The sequence below is a fragment of the Myxocyprinus asiaticus genome, chromosome 8 (assembly GCF_019703515.2).
Source record: "Myxocyprinus asiaticus isolate MX2 ecotype Aquarium Trade chromosome 8, UBuf_Myxa_2, whole genome shotgun sequence".
In the NCBI taxonomy this organism is placed as follows: Eukaryota; Metazoa; Chordata; class Actinopteri; order Cypriniformes; family Catostomidae; genus Myxocyprinus; species Myxocyprinus asiaticus.
The window spans coordinates 34,051,181-34,077,861 of NC_059351.1; the positions used below are offsets into that span (position 1 = coordinate 34,051,181).

The 26,681-nt window shown below is 43.8% G+C and overlaps 1 long non-coding RNA gene across 1 annotated transcript in view; it reads right to left on the bottom strand.

Annotated features, from left to right (window-relative positions):
* Nucleotides 1–303: 303 nt before the first annotated feature.
* LOC127444859 (uncharacterized) overlaps nt 304–26,681 on the bottom strand; it is a 28,974-nt gene continuing 2,596 nt past the window's right edge. The window contains exons 2-3 of the long non-coding RNA XR_007897884.1: nt 596–664; nt 304–433 (exon numbers count right to left, since the gene is read on the bottom strand). This is a non-coding gene — a long non-coding RNA (uncharacterized LOC127444859). The remainder of the gene's footprint in view (nt 434–595; nt 665–26,681) is intronic.

Sequence of the window (26,681 nt, forward strand, 5' to 3'; positions counted from 1 at the left end):
AACTGGGAGCCTGCCCACCTACATAGGCTTAGGAGAAGGATGAGGATCAGAAGAGGTGGGAGAAGGAGTGGCTAGAGGGTGAGCCTCAGCGGTCCGAGCGGACGAGTAGTGGTGTCGGCGAAGTTCTCGGCATTAAGCCACGTGCTGATTGACTTGAATGGCTAAGTTCACTAAGTTATCAAATCAAGGGGGCAAATACAGTGAATAAATCTCATCCTGAATGGAGTCAGATAATCCCTGCAGAAAGCGATCCCACATAGCGTGGTCATTCCAGTCACTGGAGGTAGCCAGCATACGAAACTCAATCGTGAAATCCACTACCGACCGGTTCCCCTGGGAAGGTCCAGACAACACCGTCCCTGCCTTGGCAGAAACCAAGGAATCCTCCTCGAGCACGATCACCAGGCAATAGTGATCTGATGGGCAAACACCACTGGAGACAAAGCAACCAACAGAACAGAACTTCACACTAAACAGGAGAACAACATTTAGGTACAGCAAACAATAAACCAGCAAACATACAGGGAACACACAAGGGATAAAGTAGGGTGTGCAATAAGAGGAAGACAGGTGGAGTGTGTGAGAAAACCATTACCGTAATCAACACCTCCCCGGGAGTGATCAGCGTTCCCATGGAAACGCCAATTACACTCACCAACTCCACCTGTGAAACACAAGGGAGAGACAAAAACAAACAACAGAATGAACCGGCAAACGCCGGAGCCATGACACAGCTATTCTTAGTTGACGTTTATGTCACTTGATATGCTCACATTTCTTATATCATCAGCGAGCATCAGAATATCATTCGAACCATACAAATTTAATTTAGTATTATATTGTATTTCCTAAAAAAGTTATTGGCCAAATGTTAAGTTGATTATTCAAACTATGGTATTGTTTCTCCCTCGATATAATACGTCTAGAGTGGCAGAATATTTGTACGATTGAAAAGAGGTAGATTTATACAGCTTCATAATAGATTTGCGAGTGCACAGGACATGTTTTGAACGTGTAGGCTCGCGCAACTGATACATGGATGTGCTCTTGCATGTAATGCAGAAGCTCTCGACATTTATTATTATTTATTATTATAAGTATTATAACGCCATAGAGCTATGGTCTATTTATCTGGACAATGAACTATTAAGCTATTAATTTTATTTATCTTCTTTTGATTTTATTTGGTGAATTTATCATCATTCTCCACACCTCCCCAACAAACATTGGGACACCTCAGTTTGAAAACCGTGGACTTAACATAATTTGTTAGTTTGATCTAGTCAGATTACTGTAAATCACTGGTTCCCAAACTGGGCGCCGGTGACACCACGACTGGCTAGGGGTGCCGCCGAATCTCGCTCAGTTTAATATTTGAATACCCACCGATGTTAAAAGTACCGGCAGTACCATTACTTTTATATTAATTAAAAATAATAAGTCATTATAAATACTTAACTAATTTATTTGGTTTTTGAAAATGTAACAATTTTCTTGTATGTATGTATGTATATATATATATATATATATATATACTGTACATTATATTTTTCCATTTTTCCTTTATCACAAATAATACCTATTCTGCTATACAGTATTTCACACAAAAAGTACCATGGTATTACACTTGTTTATTATTATTGTAACGATGTTGGCTGCTGACAATGATGGCAATGACGAAGACAATGATGAGATGAAGAACCCAAGTGCAGTTTATTTACAAAGTGAGAACCAATAACCCTGACTACACGTGAACTAAACTAAACATAAACATGAACATGGCTTGACTTGATTTAAACATGGCTTGACATAAACGTGGCTTGACTTAAACATCTATGATCACATCCAATACTTTACCACTAGACAATGAAAACATGAGGGCTTAAATACAAGACATGGGAGAACATAAACCAATGAAGACATGACACATGAACATGGAGGGAAAACAAGACATCACATGACTAGGGAACAGGATCTAAACTTTTCAAAATAAAAGACATGAATCAACAAAATACACCTGACATATCCCCCCCACTAAGGGGTGGCTCCTGACACCCCAACACATAAACAAAACACGTAAAACATGACATAAATTCAAAAGTTCTGTAGGGAGCTGGGGGGGGGGGTGTCTTGAGGCGTGGGGCGTGGCATGGTGAGAAAGGGCGAGGGGCATGGGACCAGGGCAAAGTCCGTGGGGGGTGAAGCCATGAGAGGCTCGAGGGGCGGAGCCATGGAAGGCGGAGCCGTGAGAGGCTTGAGGGGCGGAGCCATGGAACGTGGTGCCCGGAGAGTAGCCAAAGACTCGAAGGGCCAGGGTGGAGCCGATGGCAGGGAGGACCAAGGCGGTGCTGGAGGCTCAGAGGAGCAAAGCGGAGCTGAGGGATCGAAGATTGAGGTGGAGCCGGTGGGACTGAGGACCAAGGTGGAGCCGTAGGGAAGGAGGTCCCCGGTGAAGCTGACAGATCGGAGGGACGAGGCGCAGCCAGAGGATCGGAGAGCCAAAGCGGAGCCAGGTGACCGACAGACCAAGGAGGAGCCGGAGGGATGAGGGACCCCAGCAAAGCCAACAGGCTGAAGGACCGCAGTGGAGCCGAGGGAACGCAGAGCTGAGGCAATGTCGAGGGACTGACAGGCCAAGGCAAAGTCCAGGGCTCGGAGGGTCCAGGCGGGGTCGGAGGGCCAAAAGTTCCCCTTGCCTGCTCAGGAGAACTAAGGGTGGGTATAAGGGTGGGAACCATCTCCAGGTCCCACTGCTCAGGTGTGGCTGTGACGTGGCATGGGGCAGGCTGAGGCGTTGCTGTGACATGGTATGGAGCAGGCTGAGGCGTTGCTGTGACGTGGCATGGAGCAGGCTGAGGCGTTGCTGTGACGTGGCATGGAGCAGGCTGAGGCGTTGCTGTGACGTGGCATGGAGCAGGCTGAGGCGTTGCTGTGATGTGGCATGGAGCAGGCTGAGGCGTTGTTGTGATGTGGCATGGAGCAGGCTGAGGCGTTGCTGTGACGTGGCATGGAGCAGGCTGAGGTGTTGCTGTGACGTGGCATGGAGCAAAAGATGGCGCTAGCTCAGCGACCATGACTAGAAACTCTGGCTTGGCGGTCATGACGTGAAACTCTGGCTCGGCGGTGGCCATGTCGTGGACCTCTGGCTCGGCGGCCTCGGTCTCGGTTCTCCACATAGTCCTCCAGGAGACGTAGGCGCAGAAGCCGAACTGCTGGGTTCATGGTTGGGTCAAGTATTCTGTAACGATGTTGGCTGCTGACAATGATGGCAATGACGAAGACGATGATGAGATGAAGAACCCAAGTGCAGTTTATTTAGAAAGTGAGAACCATTAACCCTGACTACACATGAACTTAACTAAACATAAACATGAACATGGCTTGACTTGATTTAAACATGGCTTGACATAAACGTGGCTTGACTTAAACATCTACGATCACATCCAGTACTTTACCACTAGACAATGAAAACATGAGGGCTTAAATACAAGACATGGGAGAACATAAACCAATGAACAAACAGAACTGATAACAAGATAATTAAACAATAAACCAATGAAAACATGACACATGAACATGGAGGGAAAAAGAGACATCACATGACTAGGGAACAGGAACTAAACTTTTCAAAATAAAAAACATGAATCAACAAAATACACCTGAAAATTATTTATTTATTTATTATTATTATTATTTCAGACATGGTCTGCGATAACTCCATGTTTTTGACATGTGTCATAGTAAAACCATGGTATTTTTTAAAGTACCTTGAAGGGGGCCTAGGTAGCTCAACGAGTATTGACGCTGACTACCACCCCTGGAGTCACGAGTTCGAATTCAGGGTGTGCTGAGTGACTCCAGCCAGGTCTCCTAAGCAACCAAATTGGCCCGGTTGCTAGGGAGGGTAGAGTCACATGGGATAACCTCCTCATGGTCACAATTAGGGGTTCTCGCTCTCAATGTGGTGCGTGGTAAGTTGTGCGTGGATCGCTGAGAGTAGCATGAGCCTCCCATGCTGTGAGTCTCCACGGTGTCATGCACAATGAGCCACGTGATAAGATGCGTGGATTAACGGTCTCAGAAGTGGAGGGAACTGAGACTTCTCCTCCACCACCCGGATTGAGGTGAGTAACCGAGCCACCACGAGAACCTACTAAGTAGTGGGATTGGACATTCCAAATTGGGAGAAATGGGGATAAAAATAAATCAATAAAGTACCTTGGAGTACCATAACAGTATCATGAAATATGAACATGATCAATCATTCAGTACCATGGCATTACCTTTGTAACGGCACAGTGTAGTTTTTTGTTTTTCTTGTTTCATCACTCTTTTCACTTTATCCTGTCATCTCTGCTGCTTCCACTCAGACCTCGTCATCACCTTTATATAACTGACGCTGCTTATATTACTTTCTCTTAATTTCTGTTAATATTCATATCATATCATGTTATTTTCTGTATTCTGTCATTAATATTTATAAATATACAGGACCTTAACCTAATAATATGGCGGAACCATGGTACAATGATGGTGTCAAGATGGTACCATGGTTTTGACTGGTTATCATGTTAGCCTACATGTCCAAAAAAATGGTAATGGTATTTTTGAAAGTGATAAGTCGAATGGCTTATTAGTTTCAACAAAACCAAACAGGCTTTGGCTGAACCAGATAGCTCCTTCAGTTTATGTCAATATTCTATAAAAGACGAATTGAATGTCTGTCACTGAAAGCGACGCGACCACTCCCATTATAATTAATAAATCTGTCTGCAAGTGTGCGATGTTGGAAATGTGGTAGATATAGAGTATTATTCTTTTGATGAACTTACAACACAATACATGGAGTGGACTTTTTATCTGACCTGTTACTCGTCTGAGGTAATGGCACTTCGATGCTCTGGTGTGAATTCAAAACTGCATTTTGTCTTCCTTGAATGGCACTGCTGCGGGAGGGGATGCCACTTGAAAGCTTGCTTTGTTCAAAATTCATACTATAATGCCATGTTTCCTTCAAAGAACCCACTTCAAGGGCTCTGCACTTCAGAGTGAGTATAGGGCATAGGGAGGATCACTTGTGATTGGAATCTGCCCCCGATCTGCTATAGCACACGCTCTTAAAGACACCTCCGCTTAATTTTCTTTAATACGCCCACGATTTGCAAAGAAATCTCATAATAACACATTATTACTGTTATTGTTAGATTATTACGATATTTTAATTTAGTTTTATTTAACTATTTAAATTTAATTATTAACATTTCTCCCCTTTTTCTGTATGACCACCTTTAGATTTGTGACACCCCTGCTGCCCCCATTCTGTGCATGTCACAGAACATAACCGTCAATGTATTACGAGAGTGTAACAGATGGGACAAAAATCTGCGCCATCTTGATGCAATACTAATGTAAACAAAGCCATTAATGTGTTCTGTGAGTGTAAGCAGATAGGACAACAATCTTATATCTCAAAATATTCAATCTGTCTGATGTGTAAATGCAGCCTAATAGACCTTAACATTAATCTGTTTCATTGTGCTGAAATGTATCAGCATTCCTTTTTTTATATACGGCCCCATCGACCTCTGTTTTTTCCTTTTTTTTTTAAACGGCCGTCAGATAAACCCCCCCCCAAAAAAATTGTTTTGTATACTGTGTGATAATTTACAACCCACTGGCTACATTTTTGGTACCAGGAGTGGAGTATCTGACTGTTGAGAGACAATGGTTACATTTTTTTTTTCTTTTTGAAATACGGTAGAGGTGAAGATAGGTGCCTGTGGGATACAGTGTGGAGGCTGTCTTCAGTGGTGCAGTGGTCCAGTGAACAGATGTCGGCCAGAGGTGACATGACAAGGTGAAGTGACTGCTGGATGAGAGAGAGAGAGAGAGAGAGAGAGAGAGAGAGAGAGAGCACCTAATTTCCGCTGATTCCACGGGGGTACTGTTTGATGAGACCTATCCAGTGACTTTCTACAACCAAGAAAATAAGTATATTATGCAGACATTCAGCAACATATCCTTTTGTTTCAACATTATGGACTGATTAAGAGACTTTTTGTTTTGCCCACAGGTGAACTGGCACTGGTTTTTTCTAAGTAAAACTGAGATGTTTTGAACATTTCAAAATCTGATGATGATAGTCCAGTATTACAAAATGCTGATGATGAACATGGTGCAGGTAGTTGTGTGCATGATGTTCAGGGACAGATTCAAGAACTCAACAGAAAGCATGACGAGACCATGGCAACAATCGCCAATTTGAGTAGAGAGTCAACCAGGTCTTATGTTTATGTGCCAAGAGAGCGTCACATCCAACCATTTAGTGGTGATTTCAGCAAAGATGAGAGATGTGTTGATGAGTTACTGAATAAGTAGACAGGGTACTACATGCTAGAAATCAGACCACAGAGGACCAGTTAGACCTCGTACTCTCCCTCTTAAAGGGTGAAGCCTTAGAAGAGGTCAGATTACGGATGGCGAATGATCCAAAGCGACCATGTGACCTCTTTGTGTACTTGAGAGAAGCTTTTCGAGAAAAGCACAGTGTCTCAGATATTGCAATCATTCTATAGCTGTAAACAAATGTAAGGCGAGGATATTTGTACTTACTCTCATGCTTTGTCCCAAAAATTTTTGGCAGTCATCGAATGCAAAATCAAATGTGAATTTGGCAGTCGAGATCAATTAATGGAGGGAATTAGGGATGCAGGCCTTAGAAGGGAGCTTCGTAAGCTTGTGAGGGACAGCAGACTGTAGAGACCTATTGGACTCTACAGGGTCCAACAATGTTTGTCGAGCAGTTTATTTGCCCCCAGCAGTTCTTACTGACATCAACCATTCCTCAAGTGTCAGAACTCTTCAAAAATATTGAGAAACTGTGGCAGGTTGATGTACTTCCATTCAGGAATGAAAAAGAGGTCACCAGGTCTAGACAAGACCAAGAAGCACTCAGTATGCTTGAATCAATGACTGTACGTGTTGAGGTAGATGGAGTGCTATGGTATGCATCCCCCCTGCTCAGGAAGAAAGACATGCCTCACTTCCAAGCCCCAAAAGCAATGGTGATGCTCAGCATAAGAAATACTGAAAGGTGCCTTGCTAAAGACCCAGAGCGTACCCAAGCATACAATGTCAAAATTCAGAAACTGGTACAGGCTGGAGTTGTCAAAGATTAAGTCCACAAGATGTGACCAAAGAGGGAGAATCGTGGTACATACCACACCACATGGTGACCCACAATAAAAAGAACCGCATTGTGTTCAACTGATCTCACCAGTACCAGGGTCTGAACCTCAGTGAGTGGCTGCTACCCTGACCTACATTAGGACCTTCATTCCTAAGGGTGCTGTTAAGGTTTCAAGAGCATACCATAGCCGTAAATGGTAATATTAAAGGTAAGTTTTACAAAGTCTGTTTGCTCGCTGAAGATCGGCCCCTCTTGAGATTTGTCTGGCGGGATATGAATAGAGACATACCACTATCAGTGTATGAGTGGCAAGTCCTGCCTTTTGGCACTACATGTAGTCCGTGTTGTGCCACCTATGCCATGCAGCACCATGTAATCATTCATAGAAAACCAGAGGATGACGTGAGGTTATCTATAGAGAGATGTTTCTATGTTGACAATTGTTTGCAAAGCCTCTCCTCACTAGACCAAGCCAGAATTCTGGTAGACAGGTTGAGGGAAATTCTGTCATCCGGGGGGTTTTAGCTCCGCCAGTGGGCCTGTAATGTGCCAAGCGTTATCAGTCATCTGCCCAAAGAAGCTCAGTCAGACAGGCTGGAACTCTGGCTTGCTCAAGACAGAATAGATTACCCTGAATCAGCCTTAGAACTCAGCTGGCACTGTCCAACTGACACCCTGAGATACAAATATCGGCCTGTGAACTATGATGTTCCTACAATGCAGAACATATACACAGCCTTCCCATACACTACCCCAGCCAAAATACTGGTGAGACAGCTTTGGGACAAACACAGAGACTGGGATGATCCTCTATTACCACAAGATCTGCTACAAGCCTGGAAAGATTGGGAGAGAGAACTGCAAGTCCTTACAAGAATTAGCTTTCCTCGAGCATATGTATCCTCTGCAATGGATGAGAACAGTGTCAAATGTGAGATTCATGTGTTTTGTGATGCATCAGAGCAAGCTTATGGTTCGGTAGCCTACTTGAGAATGGTAAACAGTGAAGATCAATACTATATCTCCTTCATTATGGCTTACTCAAGAATTGCACCAAAGCGACTGCATTCAATGCCTAGATTAGAGCTCTGTGCAGCCCTGGCAGGGGTGCAACTCACCAGAGTACTGGAGCAAGAGCTCACCTTGAAGATAAGCAAGACCACCCTTTGGACAGACCCTACTACTGTCTTGTCCTGGCTGCACTCTGAATTCTGCCGCTTTAAAGTATTCATTGGCACCAGGGTGGCAGAAATTCAGGAACTTACAGATAGACTCTCATGGCGATGTGTTGACTCAGCGAGCAATCATTACCAGACATTACCAGAGACAAGAAGCTTGAAGATCTGGTAAAGCCTAACAGATGGAGTCAGGGATCCCCATTTCTACTTCAGAGTACAGAAAAGTGGCCAACCAAACCCGTAGCAGCCCTAGACAATCATCCATCAGAACTTCGTAAGTCTGTCTTCTGTGGAGTTGCAGCTACAGTGCTTGGGAATGAGCCCCTTTTTCCAGATGTAAGTCAATACAAGACCTGGAAGGAACTTCTAGAGGCTACAGCACAGACGCTTCACAAGGCGGCAGGTCAGAGTGGTATGCCTAATGCTGAATACTAATGCAATGCAAATACTCTCATTTTGAGAAGAGCACAGCAAGATAGCTTTGCAGAAGTGTTCAATCTCCTGAGAAAGGGAAAAGCGGTCCAAAAGCGGTCCAAAGATCTGTCTACAGGACTCTGCAGTTGCGTGTAAGTGTGTTTATTTCATTGTTTTACTTGTTATAGAGTGGTATTCATTGCTAGACTTGTGCTGTTTGTTTACTGTCTTGAACTTGTGCTGTTTGTTTACTGTCTTGAACTCGCGTCGCTTAAACGTGGGTTGGTGTGTGTGCTATATTGTTTTGACTTATCCCAGGGTATTCACTGTTAGATTTAGCATTGGTTGTCCAGTGTGTGTAAAACTATCGTGGTTTTTAGTATCTATAAACAGAGCTTCACTTGTTTTAGAGTATTATTTATTGCTAAAATGCAGCATAATTTATTTGCGGTGTACGGAAGTCACATTTGTTCCCGTGCTTGTCACCTCGCGCGACCCTTAGTTTCGGTTGACCACGTGACTAGCTTTGTTGTGCTAAGTAGCATTAAGGCGTGTCCTGCTTTTTTCATTGAATGGCTCGTTATCATCGTGTATATATTTTACTTGAATGCTGACGCAGAAGCGGCAGCGGAAGTGGTAGCCCTTGTGTGAAGCCCTCCTCGTGTGAAGACCTACTTGGGTAAAGACCTGCGAGTCTACCTGTGCGAGTCCACCGAGCAAGGACACGACAAGGCGCCACTCACCATAGCACTTAAGTATCTTGTCATTGTATCTTTTCTTATTTTCCATCTATATACTAACATGTCTACTTTATGAATAACATGCCTTCAGGCACATCCCTGTTATCTGTTACAGACCATTTACACGATATCGATGCAAGACCAAACGCAACCCACACAACCTACGGCCACTTTGCACTTCAACACCTGCTCCGCTCTCTTTCTCAGTGGGACTCTGGAACTGCCAGTCAGCTGTGAACAAAGCTGACTTCATTCCAGCCTTTGCCACACAGTCCACCCTCAGCATCCTGGCACTGACAGAAACATGGATACGTCCAGAGGATACAGCAACACCTGCTGCTCTCTCCAACAACTTCTCCTTCTCTCACACCCCTTGACACACCGGTAGGGGTGGGGGAACAGGTTTGCACATTCATAATGTTGGGCCTCATGTATTCAGATAGAAGACAAAGGCAGGCCTAACAGTTGTAAAAGCCTGACCACACACTCCTGACCAAAGAAATGTGCCCCTGAGAAACCAAGGGACACACGCTAGGAGCCGAGCTCCCCCTAGTGGTACAGTCTCTGACTTCATCCTCTAAGACACCTTTCAAGCTCCTCCAGCGGCCCGCTGGTTGGATGCAGGTGCCCCTCCTTACAGTGGCCCCCCCAGTCAGTTTTCAGTCACACCACCGTGCATTTCAAACCGACTGATTCCACACTATGGAGGGGGGACAATTATTTTCAAGCCCAGAGTGGTGAAAGTGGCTCGAAGATCCCATTAGCCAGGGAGCTGTATGCAACCTGGGGTCCACCCCCACATGTTGAATGGACTCCATCCCCACCTCGAAGGGGAGGAAGTTGTCCTCATTGCTATAGTGATCCGAGTGACTATGGTGTTTCGGATGACTCAGACGACCCGTGGTCATACCGACACCAAGGCTTGCGCATCCGACAACTTGAGTCCCTCACAGGGGACATAGAGCCCTTTGACCCAAGTAATCGAGATTCAAACACCGACAGTTATCTCAGAGAAATTGAGCACTGTCTGGTTGACTTGCTTCATCGCATGAAAAACTCAAGCTCATATGGAAGATCACGGTAAGGAGTGTCCATGTGTTCATGGAAACGCTACTGACTGGTACCCGAAACCGCTACTCAGCTCTGTGTAAAGCCCTACGCGAGGAGTATTTGCTGTATATCGATGAAGCCTCCACTACCATAGCTGCTTTCGCCATCACCCAGAAGAGGCACGAGCCTCCGCGTGAGTATTACAGATGCCTGAGAACCTCGTACTTCCAAGGAAGTAACGAATCAGGTCTGAAGGAGGAACGAGCTTTCAAGTCTCTTTTCCTTCACAACCTCCACGAGTGCGTGTGATATGACGTCAGGATGCACTGCAGAACGGGCAACCCCACCATGCAGGAAATCAGAAGGTATGCGCAACTGGCATGGGAAACACGCGTGCACCCTGCCCGAGGGCACGAAGTTGATGCCAGAGCCCTGGGGATCCAAGCCTCAGAATATGCAGACCTAGCGATTGAAGGCAACGGAATGCCTCGTGTTAAGGTGAATGCTAGAACAGGACCCCAGAGGTGCTGATCACCCTGCCAGCAGGGTAGGCAACAGAACCAGGGGGGTGGTAACCAGACACACCCCCAGGGTCACAGCAGGCCTAAACGACAAAACATCCGCCGGCCGAAAGGAAAGGCGCGGTTCCAACGAAAACCCAAACAAGAAGGTGGGTGGGTAGAAAAGGTTTCAAACCCCCTCAGAGAACAAGATTTGAGAAAGGAAATGGAGGATATAAGGAGATGCTTGACTGAGTTAGTAACGAAGCTTGACGTGCTCCGTTGTTCACCAGGTCCGCCGAACTCCTCAAAAGAATACGGCGCTGAAACCTCATCAGTATGACTAGATGATGTACCCCCTCCCGTTAACAATCCAGTTAAAAATCCAGCAGAGACGACGACTCCAACAAGAACAATTACAGGACCTGGGTAAAACCCTTCAGGGTACTATAGTCACTGTAAATTTGCACTCCGTTCTTATCAATAACAATTTTCACACTTAAGGGACTTTGCCAAAGGTTGTCAGAGAAGACATAACTTATGTGTGTATCGTTAGAGATCTAATTCAGGACCTAATCAGGGAAATTAGCTCCTCAGTCAACAGTCTGAGTAGTGGAAGGATTCCAACTTACCTGGTCTCCCTAGACCTTGTCGAACAAATTCTTAGATCTGCTACTATCTCCATTGTGCAACCTTCACAGATACACCTGGCATATAGTTTTGGCAGTGAAATTCCAATCCATGTAAATCCTCAGAACCTTGAAATAGGATTTATCCTCAATCTACCATCATAGAAAGGCAGAATATATACAGACTAAAGTCTGTATTTAATGTTGGTTTTCAGAGAGGTAATGCACACATTCACCTCAAAACACCACCAACACTCACCTACCATAATGAGGACCCCTCGCTCTACCTTATCCCTAACCTAAATGTGTACCAAGACAAAGGACATTCAATGGGTTTGTCCAAACACAACCCTTTGTTAGAGAGGTGACTAACTACCTCTGAGGCCTAAGAGCCGAATTCCCTGAACAAGTGTCATGGTAGCATGTCCATCAAAGATGAAGGAACAGAGACAAGGGTAGAGCGAGCAGGAAATCGCTGGCTCGTTAACACACCAGCCACCGAAGTCCCAATGTCATACAACTGCCATGATACAGCCATTAAACTAACACTACCAAACCAAACGTTGTTCTTAATGGTTCCCCAAGGAGCCACTGTGCACACTGACGATATTGTCCTCCATCATCTCAACATCGACAAACATGACGCAGAAATTGAGATCATGGACGCATTTAGAGGTCACAACCTCACCATTGATGACACCCTTCAACAGCAGCTTCAGGCTGAAGGGACGAAATTAGTGAAGTTCAGTCTCAAACCAGCTGGCTTGACCACTATATTTCCTAGTCACATAAGCAGACCGTCATCTTACCAAGAACACCCTATCAGTTTGGTTGCCCTCTGGCTCCTCCTTAGTGGTTGGATCATCGCAATTATTGCACACACCATGTACAGGTACATTGTGCAACTCTGAGATGCTTCCGGGATTTGCTTCCAGCAACTTTGCTCGCCTTGCATAGACGCAGCTCATCGCTGCTCTTAGGTGTAGCCTCGTGGCACAAGGATGTGACGTCCGACTTGAAACTGTGGCCATACAATCTCCATCTCGCTGGACGAGTTGAGATTACTCTGTGTTCCACCGAAACCTCTAACGGATCCAAAGGAGACCGCTGAGCAATCCACATCTTCATCCGTTTGCCTGCAGAAGTGAAGAGAGAAAAGATTTCTCTTCCATCTTCAATCAAGTCTACGTCGCTGATTTCTCCGCCAGCCCGCCGAGAATCAGCAGCTGTACTGCCCGCCAACAGAGTGAGGAAACGGCCTCCCGTCATCACCCGAGCCTCAAGGAACTGAGTCGGAGTTAAAGGACGGATGAACACACATTCTAGCTGCATCCTCATGCGATTCAAGTAAGAGGTTTACGTCTGGGCAGAGATAGAATATTATAGTGTGTTATTCTTGTGTATCAAGGTTATTGCTTGTACAGTTTACGGACCGCCAAGTCCACTCATTGCGGCTAATACTCAAGGCATTTAATTATCACGAATGAGATCTGCTGTGTTGTAGTCCAACCACATTGGACTGTTGTGCATTTCCGCCATCGAGGGTGAGACCAGCACACTGAGTTTATCCATTAAAGAATCAAAGACCGCGGGACAGTTTATGAGCCGTCCACCGCGTCTCTGAGTGATAAACTAACAGCTGCTTTCTCTCCCACGATCGCGAAATCGGCTTTGGGGCTGTCACTTTACTTTCTCTCTCTCTCGTACTAACCACACACACACGACACCTCACAAACATTCTCGCACACATTTTTGGCTAGTAGATAGCTTCATGATTGAGCTTTTTGAACTCAAGATGGCGCTGAGTATGGCTGCTGCGTTGCGAGCTCCGACACAACATTGTAGTGTTTTGTTTGTTTTGTTTACAGTTCTTATGTTTTTTGTCTTGGATGTTGTCTGCCTTATTGCTATGACAGACAAATACTTTTGGACACTGGTTCAGCAATTACACACCATAAACCGGATTTCAAATTCCTCAATGCCGACCCGCTGTTTACAAACACGCAAGTGCAGCCCTTTGTCTGGGCAGCCCAGACGCGGAAACGCAGGAGGAAAAGGGGAAACAGAGCCGGCGTTCTCATCAGAGTAAGACGCCACGCAAATCAAACCCCGCTACCCAGTATTCTACTGGCAAATGTTCAGTCTCTGGATAACAAGCTCTGCGAGCTGAACGCGTGGATCTCTTTCCAATGAGAGACGAAGGACTGCTGCATTATCTGCCTAACGGAAACTTGGATGTCTGCGGAGATTCCAGACTCAGCCATTGAACCTGTGGGGTTCTCCGTGCACCGAGTGGACAGAGCGAAAGACCTCTCAGGTAAAAGCAGAGGTGGTGGTGTATGTTTTATGATCAAAAAATTCTGGTGTGATCAGAGGAACGTACATTCTATCAAGTCTTTCTGCTCTCCTGATCTGGAATTTCTCATGCTTCTGTGTCGACCATTCTGGCTACCGAGGGAATTCACAGCGGTCATTATCACTGCTGTGTACATCCCGCCACAAGCCGACACAGACCGGGCACTCAAGGAACTGTATGGGATTATAAGCAAACAGGAAACCACGCACCCTGAGGCCACGTTCATTGTGACCGGGGACTTTAATAAAGCCAGTTTCAAATCAGTCGCACCAAAATACCACCAACACATCAGTTTTAACACACGAGGGGACCAGGTTTTGGACCATTGCTACTCTCCCTTCCGGGATGGCTACAAATCCCTCCCCCCCGCCCACCATTTGGCAAATCTGACCACTCTTCCATCCTGCTTCTGCCCGCTTACAGGCAGAAACTGAAACAGGAAGCACCCACCCTCGGAACGATCCAGTGCTGGTCGGACCAATCAGACTCTACGCTACAAAACTGTTTTGATCACACGGACTGGGAGATATTCCGGTCCGCCTCTGATGGCGACATCGAGCTTTACGCTGATAGCGTAATGTGTTTCATTAGAAAGTGCATAGAGGATGTCGTTCCAACCAGAACAATACGGATTTATCCGAACCAGAAGCCATGGATTAATAGCGATGTTCGCGTGGCACTTAATGTGCGGACCTCTGTTTTTGATTCCGGGAATGCGGAGGAGCTTAAACAAGCCAGTTATGTCCTCAGAACAGCAAAACTCCAGTACAGGAACAAGATTGAAGGACAGTTTAACACCACCAACTCTAGAAGCATGTGGCAGGGAATTAACTTCATCATGGACTTTAAAGGGAATAAAAACTCCGCCATAAACACCACTGCCTCTCTCCCGGATGAGCTAAATACTTTTTATGCTCGTTTTGAGGGAAATAACACTGCCCTCGTGGAGAGAGCTCTCGCAGCTGAAGCTACAGAGGTTAGTTCACTCTCCGTCTCTGTAGCGGATGTAACCCGATCCTTCCGATGGGTGAGTATCCGTAAAGCCGCCGGTCCAGACGGCATTCCGGGCCGCATCATCAGAGCGTGCGCGAACCAGCTGGCTGGTGTTTTTACGGATATTTTCAACCTTTCCCTCTCTTTGTCTGTAGTCCCCACATGCTTTAAAACGTCCACCATTGTGCCTGTTCCAAAGCAATCAAAAATCACTTGCTTAAATAACTGGCATCTTGTTGCTCTGACCCACATCATCAGCAAATGCTTTGAGAGACTAATCAGAGATTACATCTGCTCTGTGCTGCCTCTCTCTCTAGAACCACTGCAGTTTGCTTACCTCAACAACAGCTCCACTGATGATGCCATTGCATCTACTGTACACACTGCTCTCTCCCACCTGGAAGAAAGAACACTTATGTGAGAATGTTGTTTGTAGACTACAGCTCAGCATTCAACACCATAGTGCCCTCCAAGCTTGATGAGAATTTCCGGGCTCTGGGCTTAAACAGCTCGCTGTGCAGCTGGATCCTGGACTTCCTGTCAAGCAGAGGCCAGGTGGTTAGAATAGGCAGCAACATCTCCTCATCACTGACCCTCAACACTGGAGCCCCACAGGGCTGTGTTCTCAGCCCAATCTTGTATTCCTTGTACACACATGACTGTGTGGCAACACATAGCTCCAATGCCATCATTAAGTTTGCTGATGACACGACGGTGGTAGGTCTGATCACTGACAATGATAAAACAGCCTACAGAGAGGAGGTGCACACTCTGACACACTGGTGAATGCAGCAGAGTCTCCCTCAATGTCAGTAAGACAAAGGAGCTTGTGGTGGACTTCAGAAGGAAAGACAGAGACAGTCCCATCACCATCAATGGAGCACCAATGGAAAGAGTCAGCAGCTTCAAGTTCCTGGGTGTCCACAACACTGAGGAACTCACATGGTCCATCCACACTGAAGTTGTTGTGAAGAAGGCTCATCAGCGCCTCTTCTTCCTGAGATGGCTGAGGAAGTTTGGAATGAACCGCCACATCCTCACACGGTTCTACACCTGCACTGTAGAGAGTATCCTGACTGGCTGCATCTCCGCCTGGTACGGCAATAGCACAGCCCACAACCTCAAAGCACTGGAAAGGGTGGTGCGAACTGCCAGACACATCATTGGAGGTGAGCTTCCCTCCCTCCAGGACATATATACCAGGTGGTGTGTGAAAAAAGCTCGGAAGATAATCAGAGACTCCAGCCGCCCGAGCCATGGGCTGTTCTCACTGCTACCATCAGGCAGGCGGTATCACAGCATCAGGACCCGCACCAGCCGACTTCATGATAGCTTCTTCCCCCAAGCAATTAGACTTTTGAACTCTTGATCTCCCATGATCAAATACATCAGCACTGCACTTTATTACTCTTATATCTCACATCGGACTGTCATAAATTATATTATCATATTATATTTTCTCTTAACAACTTACTATCAACCGACAGCCTGAATATCAATACAGTACAATACAACCTACTGTACATTCTATATATACTATATATACTTTTTTTATTGAATAATGTGTATCTATATTGTGTGTATTGTATACTGTACAGTGTATGTTATTATTTGTATATTGTGTTGTGTGTAATTCTGTGTATATTAGACTTTAAATTGTGTTGTGTAAATTTGATGTTTATTGTAAATTGGTATATGTCTCATCACTGTCATGACTGCTATGTTGATCGGAACTGCACCCAAGAATTTCACACACGATTGCACTTGTGTATATGGCTGTGTGACAATAAAAGTGATTTGATTTGAGTTTGATTTGATAAAGCTCAGCTTTGTTTCTAAGCTATCGTACAAGTGGATACACGCGGTAAACTGGCAGACGCTATTGACTGGTTTTTCTCCGCCCACATTCGTGGCCATATTCTCTGTCCGGAAGTCTCGCGTGACATACTCTCCATGAGATTCACGTCCGCCATTTTGTGCGCGTCCCTCCTTACACACACACATACACACTCTCTCTCACTCACACACACCCTCATGTATTATAGGATTATTTTGGTTCCCATATCTAATCATATCACTGTTAAGTTTGTAGTTGTAAGTCGGAAGTTTATTGACAGCATTGTATTAATTTTTTATTGATATTACTGCATAAATAAACTTTGTTATATTTCAAAGAGAAGTGTTTTGTTTTGTTTTGCATACACCTGTGTCCAATGCTGACGGGATGTCAGTGCTCGGATTCAAGCCTTCATTCATTGTTTTTTTTTCTGAAAATCGATGTCGATTTTCCTAAGAGTACAATATAATATTGAGACTGTTATACTATCTGGTTATTAGTCCCTGACTCCAGGGTGGTGCCCGGCGAAATTAATCCTAATTAATATTCTATTGATTTTTTTGATAATTAATAATTCTCTTTGATGATTGTTGAATTTGAAGGATCAATAAGCTAGTGTTAATTTTAATCAATGTTTCATCGATGTTAACAATTAACGATTATCTTTGATAATTGTTGATTTAAAGGATTAAAAAAGCTAACATTGATTCAAATCAATGTTCTATTGATTTTAATAAATAATAATTATCTTTGATAATTATTAATTATTGCTAATAACCAAACCCGCTCCTAAACATAGTGCACTACATTTACTGGAGCCCCATATTAGGTTTTAATGAGTTAGATTCTATTATTTAATTTAAATATGAACTAATAACTAAAGAAATCATTATTAATTATTTCTGACAGTAACACTGATCTAAACAACCAATAAAGCCCTACAATAACAACTGGACTTTTTCACCACACTCTTCACTATGTAACAATACCAGTTTTGAATTCCATGGTATTACTACAATGCAACCCACAAAAATACATGTTGTTGTCATCTATCGCACTCCAGGTCAGCTGACAAACTTTCTTGAGGAGTTGGATGTCCTGCTGTCCTCCTTGCCGGAGGATGGTAGGCCACTTGTGGTTCTTGGTGATTTCAACATACATCAAGACAAGCCCCAGGCCACTGAACTGAATACTCTCCTGGCCTCATTTGACTTGGAAAGACTACACACCACATCAACTCACAGATCAGGGAAACAAGCTGGACCTCATTTTTACACATAACTGTACCAACTCAAATATTCTTGTTACTCTTTACATGTCTCTGATCACTATGTTCAATTCAACATGACTCTCCCATCTACATTAAAACAGTCTCCACCTTTGGTTTCCTTTTGCTGTAACCTCCGTTCTCTTTCACCCTCACGCCTTGCCACTGCTGTCTCTACCTCTCTTACCACACTAATGTATTTACCACGCTTAATGTAAACACTGCTACAGACACACTAAGCTCTACTTTAACAACCTGTCTAGACAACATCTGTCCTATCTCCTTTAGGCCAGCACATGCTACACCACCCAGCCCCTGGCTGTCTGACGTCCTTCGTGAACATCGGACTGACCTCAGGGCAGCTGAGAGGAGATGGTGGAAATCTAAAAATCCAGCAGATCTAGGTAAATATCAGTCTCTGCTTGTAACTTTTTCAGATAACGATAAATCTGCAAAAACCTCCTATAACCAGAACAAGATCAACAGCACCACCGACACTCGCAGCTTGTTTAGAACATTCAACACACTTCTCTGCCCTCCCCCTCCACCACCTGACACATTACTGACAGCAGATGTCTTCGCCACATTTTTTACTAATAAGGTTACAACCATCAGCAATACATTCTCAGCACCACACCCTGTCAAACACCCGTCTCCTGTATGCAACTCTTCTGTCTCTATGTTCTCTCCTCTGACTGACACTAAGGTCTCTAAACTCCTCCTCTCCAACCACCCCACCACCTGTTCCCTTGACCCCATTCCTTCTCACCTTCTCCAGGCCATTTCTCCATCCATCCTACCTGCACTCACACACATAATTAACACATCTCTACTTACAGGCACTTTTCCATTTCATTCAAGCAGGCTCGAGTACCCCCGCTGCTGAAGAAACCCGCACTTAACCCACACAAATAGAACACTACAGACCAGTCTCTCTCATCCCATTCATGGCAAAAACACTTGAAAGGGCAGTTTTCAATCAAACCTCTGCCTATCTCTCACAGAACAAGCTGCTGGATGACAATCAGTCAGGTTTCAAAAGTGGACACTCCACCGAGACTGCCCTGCTGTCTGCCACTGAGTCGCTGAGACGGGCGAAAGCTGAATCCAGATCATCCGTCCTGATTCTGCTGGACCTTTCTGCAGCCTTTGACATAGTCAACCATCAGATCTTACTCTCTACCCTCTCCTCGCTGGGCATCACAGGAATTGTGCTTGACTGGTTTAATTCCTATCTCTCAGGTAGGTCCTTCAAGGTAGCCTGGAGAGTTGAGGTATCCAAGCCACATCAGCTAATCACTGGGGTACCTCAGGGATCAGTGCTTGGGCCACTTCTCTTCTCTATATACACAACATCACTGGGACCCATCATTCAGACACATGGTTTCTCTTACCACTGCTATGCTGATTTACACGCAAATCTACTTGTCTTTCCAGCCCAACGACACCACAGTGACTGCTCGAATTTCTGCCTGCCTGGCAGACATCTCGGCCTGGATGAAGGAGCACCACCTGCAACTCAACCCAGCCAAGACTGAACTCCTTGTCTTTCCAGCCAACCCTGCTGTTGAACACAACATCACCATGCAGCTGGGTGCAACTACAGTAACACTTTCCAAATCAGTCAGAAATCTAGGGGTAACCATCGATAACAGACTAAATTTCACAGACCACATCTCAAAGACCGCAAGATTATGTAGATTTACACTCTACAATATCAGGAAGATAAGACCCTTCCTCTCTGAACATGCCACACAACTGCTTGTCCAGTCGCTTGTCATAACTAGACTGGACTACTGTAATGATCTCATTGCAGGCCTCCTTGCATGCGCAATTAGACCCCTGCAAAAGATCCAGAATGCAGCAGCACGTCTGGTCTTTAATGAACCAAAGAGAGCACATGTTACACCACTCCTTGTCTCTCTCCACTGGCTGCCAGTTGATGCACGTATCAAATTCAAATCTCTGATGCTGGCATACAGAACAGTCACTTGGTCTGCTCCAGCATACCTAAAATCATTTATGCAGAGCTACGCGCCCACTAGAAGCCTGCGGTCGGCTAAGGAACGTCGCATTGTTGTACCAACACAAAGAGACACCAAAACACTTTCCCGGACTTTCGGCTTCATCATACCACGTTGGTGGAACGACCTTCCCAACTCCATCCGTGAAGCTAACTTACTCTCTGTCTTCAAAAAATGACTAAAAACATAATCCTGTTGCATTTTATTCTGTTTTGAATACTATTCTGATGCTAGTGAAACTTTGTAATACGGCATTTTTCGTACCACTGTCTCCTTAAGATGATTCGCATATGTTTTCCTCTTTAGTAAGTTGCTTTGGATAAAAACGTCTGCCAAATGAATAAATGTAAATGTAAATGTAGTAGCCATCTGCTTACCTTGTCTCTGGAAATGGATGAAGCTGGGGAACTCATTCAAGTTGGTGGTAGATTACGTCGATCTAAAGACTTAAATCTTGCTATGGTACACCCTATCGTCTTAGATCATCGCCACTCAACCTCTAAGCTTTTGATCCAAGACTATGATTCTCAACGTGGCCATCCTGGCCCAGAGAGAGTGTTTGCAGAAATCCATCACAAATTCTGGATCCTGAGAGGTCGAGAAGCAATCCGCCACAACCAACATTCCTGTAGATTCCCTAAAGTTTGACACAGATGGAAAGCGAAACCTCAAATCCCTAAAATGTCAGATTTGCCTGTAGCATGCCTTCACCTCTATAAGCCAGCATTCTACTCTACAGGGATGGACTGTTTTGGACCCTTTCTGGTTAAAGTGGGTAGGCGCACAGAGAAAAGGTGAGGATTTATCTTCAAATGCCTTACAACCAGATGTGTGCACTTGGATATCCTCACTAATCTGGATACAGACTCCTTCTTAATGGCCTTAAGAAGATTTATTGCCAGACATGGAACACCAGCAGAACTGTTCTCTGACCAAGGGACAAACTTTCATGGTGGAGAAAGGGAGTTGCGTGAGGCCCTTTCTGAATTGTCTCCAGTACTGCAGCAGCAGATCGCTAAACATAAGATAGAGTTCCACTTCAACCCGTCTGGGGCACCCCACTTTGGAGGAATCTGGGAAAGGGAAATTCGCTCAGTGAAAACTGCCCTTTCCAGAGCGATAGACAGTCAGACCATTACAGAGGAGGTGCTACGTACTGTTCTCCTTGAGGTAGAAGGAATGCTAAATTCAAAGTCCCTGGTGTATATGTCATCTAGTATTAAGGATCTTGATTCAGTGACCCCAAATGTTCTGAATAATGGGACGGCTTGATGGATCCCTGCCTCAAGTGGTTTACCCCAAATCTGAGCTCTTGAGTAGGCGCCCCTGGAGACATTCACAGATTCTGGCAGACCAGTTTTGGTCTTGTTTCATTAAGAACTATCTCCCGAACCTTCAGTCCCATCAGAAATGGCATGCCCCTCCTCCCGACATTCCCACAGGCTCAGTAGTGATGCTCATGGACTTTCAACAAACTAGAGCCCACTGGCCCATTGGTCGCGTTACCAAAGTCTATCCAAGTCCCGACGGGTATGTAAGGACTGTGGATGTAAAAATTAAGGATAAAACTTACACTAGACCTGTAGCCAGACTGACTGTTCTTCCAGAGCTTCCAGATGGAGATGAGAACACACCTTATTGAATTGAGTGTGGACAGAATCTCTGTCCACACCTTATTGAATGAAGCCTTTCTCAAGAAGCAAATTCTTTGTACATTTGGGGGCAGCTGTAAGAAAGGCTCTAATAATTAACCAGAGAACCGCTTATGCATATTTTAGGTGCATGATGATGTGCTTTAACACAATCTAAGTGTTTGGACTGGATGAGCAAGCAGCACACTTTATGTAAGAGTTACGAACTGAAGTAATCACAAGTGTGCGATGCTGAGCTATGCTGCCAAAATTCTGTGAAGCCTTTCCTTCAGAGTTGTTATAATATTGTGTGCGTCAATGCCAAATAGTAAGTTCTCTTCTAGTTTATCTGATAGTTCATTCTAGAAATGTATGTTTATGGGAGTTATATTCTTCTACATGATTGGCATTTGAGTTGAGTTATTTATTCTATCACAGCGTTCTATTTTGTCATTATTCAGATTAGTTATCTGCAATTTTCATGTTTAGCAAAGATATTATAGTGTATATGTGGGGAAATATCTTGAAATGGTTTTTCAGTGTTGACTGGTGTGGATGATGCAATATGTGCCTCTAATGGCCAGTCATGTTTCTCCACGTGACAGTGTTACCTAAACAGTAGTTCAGTGCCTTTGGTATTCATCACAGATTAAGATGCAAATATGAGCATGCGTATTGTAATATATTATCTATGGTTGTTTTACATAACCTGTTTATGTTTAAATATCTTATATGCTGCTACTTATATTTGTTATTTATTTCTATTTCAGAAACACACATACATGCTTTTGCAAATACCAATATTATCTGGAAATTGTATGCCCATGCATACTGCAAGATTTCAATGAAATACTTTAAGTTCATTCATCGGCCTGGTTACTGTGTTCTAACAGACACCTGGGAGTGATTACCACATTAAAACAGGCTCAGCAATAGACTATTAAATGCAGTCCTTTATTCTCTCCACCACACATATCTTATGCCAATAAGAGACTTCGTAAAGCAGAAAGGAATGACAGAAATTAAAATAGCATGAAGCTTGAGCTACTGGCCCTCAAGTGGGCTATCTCTGAAAAATTCTGTAGTTATCTACTGGGTTCCAAGTTTGTGGTCATCACAGATAACAGCCGTCTGTGCCATCTAAAAACGTCCAAGCTCGGTCCAATTGAGCAAAGATTGATTGCTCAATTAGCTGTCTTTGATTTTGAGATGAAATACTGCCTAGGATGGCATAATGCAGCTGCTGATGCCCTTTCTAGGCAGCCATCAGCAGGGGAGCCTGCCACTCCTGAGGATGCAGAATATGATGACTGCATTGCCATCTGCAATATAATAAACAAAGGAACAGCCTGGTGAAAAGTGCTGTAGGGTTAGACAGATTCGTGCTTTATAGTGTGGAGTAAAGGAAGACAGTAACCCTCACGGAAGTACGCATACTCTGCCGGTTATACAACAGCTGAAATGAAGGATTATTAAATGAAAGATCCCACTCTCAGTTCTTTCAGAACCTTTTGGGAACATAAACAAAAGCCCACCACTCGTGAGAGATCTGGTCCATCAAAGTCTGTACTGTCACTGATAAAGCAGCGGAAGTGTGTTAGAGAGCTGGATAGCTTGCTTTATCGCATTGTGAATGACCAACATCATGGTGAATGTCAACAGCTGCTCTTACCCTCATGTCTAAAAGAACAGGTCCTTGAAAGTTTTCATGACAGTATGGGACATCAGGGCGTTGAGCGCAGGCTAAACCTATTTAGGCAAAGATGCGTCTGGGTTGGCATGTATAATGATGTGGAGCGGTGGATCAAAAAGTGTCAGAGGTGCATCTTAAACAAGATGCCACAGCCAAGGATACATCTGGGTTCAAGGCCCCTTGAAGAGCGCTTTAACAGAATGCTCCATGATCTATTACGTACACTTCCCCCTGAAAAGAAATAGTGTTGGCCAGAACACCTTCCTGAGTTGGTTTATAATGTAACACCACATGCAACCACTGGATACTCACGACATTACTTGCTGTTTGGAGTCAACCTGCATCTTCCAGAAGATTCACTGCTAGGTCAAGAGCAAACTGTAGACAGAAAACATGATTAGTTAATGATTTACCAAGACAGATTGATAGAAGCTCATGAAAAAGCCAGGGAATATGCTGATCACAAGGCTGCTGAGAAACTTGCCCCTTTGAATGGCTAGGTCTATTTCCCTGTGATTGATATGGGTCAACAGGTATACTTGAGTCACAGACCTTTGGGTAGGAACAAAATACAGGATTCATGGGGTCCAAGTGTAAACAGGGTCATAAATATGCAGGGTACCACACATCCTATTGAGCCCCTTGAGGCTGGTGCTATAAAGAGAGTCCATAGTGTTGACTTGCGTCCTTATGTTAACTCTGTTCCTGAACCAGAGTTGGCTGAGACCCATTCTCCCACAACATCACTTTCGAGGGGAGAATCTTTTTCTGAGCAGGTTGAATTTGTGCATTCTGATCCTTATTTTGTTGTGTTAGAAGAAGTCACATATCCTAGTTTTCAAGAGACAGATGATGTGAACCCTGAAAACCCTGTGTCAGCCGCTGAAGCCCTTAGAGGTGAACCTGTACTGATTTCAGGGAATATTGAACAACAAGGTTTGGTACCAGAGAGAGTTGAGTCTAGCAATGACACAGCTTCTAGGGTGTCTGGTCCAGAGAGGGTTGAGCCTGACACTGGCACGGCTCATAGAGTGTCTGAACCAGAGATGAAAAAGCCTGTACCAGCACCAAGAAGAATTAAAAGAGTCAATGCTGGCATTCACTCAAACCCATTTAATGAGCCAAAATCAGCATGCAATGCTGTTTCACTCAGTTCTGAAGTCTTCTCTCAGGTGTTAACAAGCCTGGGTAGTGTGCTGTTTAGAGAAGCAGTTAAAGAAGTGAAAAATGTGTATTAAGTCAATGGGGACAATGACTTTTAGCAAGGGAGAATGTAGCCAAGTGGAGAAATTTCATGTAATTTAACTCTAGTCATAAATTGGACGTGGCCCATTTAAGAACCGGAGTTTTCTGACACCTGCTTTGTTAGAGAGGTGAGAAACATGTATTGTGCAAGAGAGCTCCTGGTTTTGTTCATTATGTAAGAATTCTTTGGGATGCAAATGGATGGCATGTGTGGAGTTTGACCACATTTTATACATGCAAGGAAATGGCCTCTACCGTATTTCATTCCCGTTTTCCATTTTACTATTTTTTTTTTTTTAGATATATACGGCCCTCATCGACCACTGTTTTTTTTTTTTTTTTTTTTGTGTGTGTGTGTGTGTGTTTTTGTTTTTGTTTTTTTAACCAGCAGTCAGAGTAAAACCCACAAAATATATTTTTGTATCCTGTGCTGTTTCTTTACAACCACCGGCTACATTTACTTAAACACTTGAAGGATACATGATTTTTTTAAAATTAGTTGATATTAATATTCAACTAATTAAGAAGTTTTAAATAGCATATTTATTTATTTATTTTATTTTTTTTTCAGTTGATTGGGTGGCGTGGGGGAAAAAACCTATAAAGAGGTGCTGTAGTTTAAAAAAGTTTGAGAACCACTGCCGTAAATTAAATTTTTGACTCACATGAAATTTGATTCATTGGCATAACTTAATGTATTTAGGTTGATTCTGTGATGTTATATATATATATATTTTTAATTTTAACGTTATCACATATTTTTAGGTTAGCTTTTTTGAGTTTAGTTAAAGCTGGTCTTTAACTGGTATCAGTGGGTTTGAAATGTAAATACAATTTAAACAGATCATTAGAAATTATAATCACTCTATAATCGTATGAAGTGTTGCGCACACACAGGAAACTGGTACTGAGCGAGGCATTGTGAGCAGTAGCGTGAGGAAACATGGAGCATGAGAGCTGGAGGGCATTGATCTGTGACTGCAGATAGCAGAGGAGCCATGAGGGGTCAAGCAGCCTGCCGGCCAGATGACACCCCCTTCATTCTTCCAGCACACACAAACCTGCCCACAGCAGACATGGGTCAATGACCCGAGCACATCTACTCATTATGAGGTCGTCTGTTTGACTGACACGCCTGGTGAGTGTGTCAGTTAGTTTGTGTGTGTAAGAGTGATTGTGTGTGAGAGTTATGCATGGAGATGAGATGTGTGTGGCTGTCAATGGTGTGTATGTGAACATGATGTGTGTGGCCCCATGTATTAATGTGGGTATTTGAGAAGAAAGGTGTGTGTGTTCACCTAATATGTTCAACAGTGTGTGATTTTTTTCTAAATGTCCTCACAATTATAATTAAAAATCATGTTTTGCTTCAAATCGAATTATATCAACAGGTTTGTGTAAGGGTTGGGTTTAGCAGTAGACTATATTAAATATCTAAATAAATAACAAAACTAAATAAATATACTACATATCATTTTATAAAACGGATAGTTCCAACTCTGAATTCAGATAGTACGAGCCACGCTCGAAGCATTTGTATAGACCTACACTTGTGACTGCACATTATTTATTAATTAGTGCTATTAAGTTGTTACATTACTTGGCAACCACAAATTCCTACAGTTAGGATAACTACTGTATTATTTGGCAGAAGAACAGTTTATTCATTTTGCTATACATGATCAATTGAACTGTTTTTTGAAGATTGGTGTCTTTTATCATACTGTTGTTGCTGGAGTTTTATAAATCATCCAGCAATTATACACGTTAATCAGACCACAATTGTCCTCAGCATAGTCCGCAAGGTGATGCGTGACGTGTATTTAACATTTACATTTATTCACTTAGCAGATGCTTTTTTCCAATGCAACTTACTGTACAAATGAGAAAAACAACAAATGTGAATCATAATGCAATAAAATAAAATGTGCATGC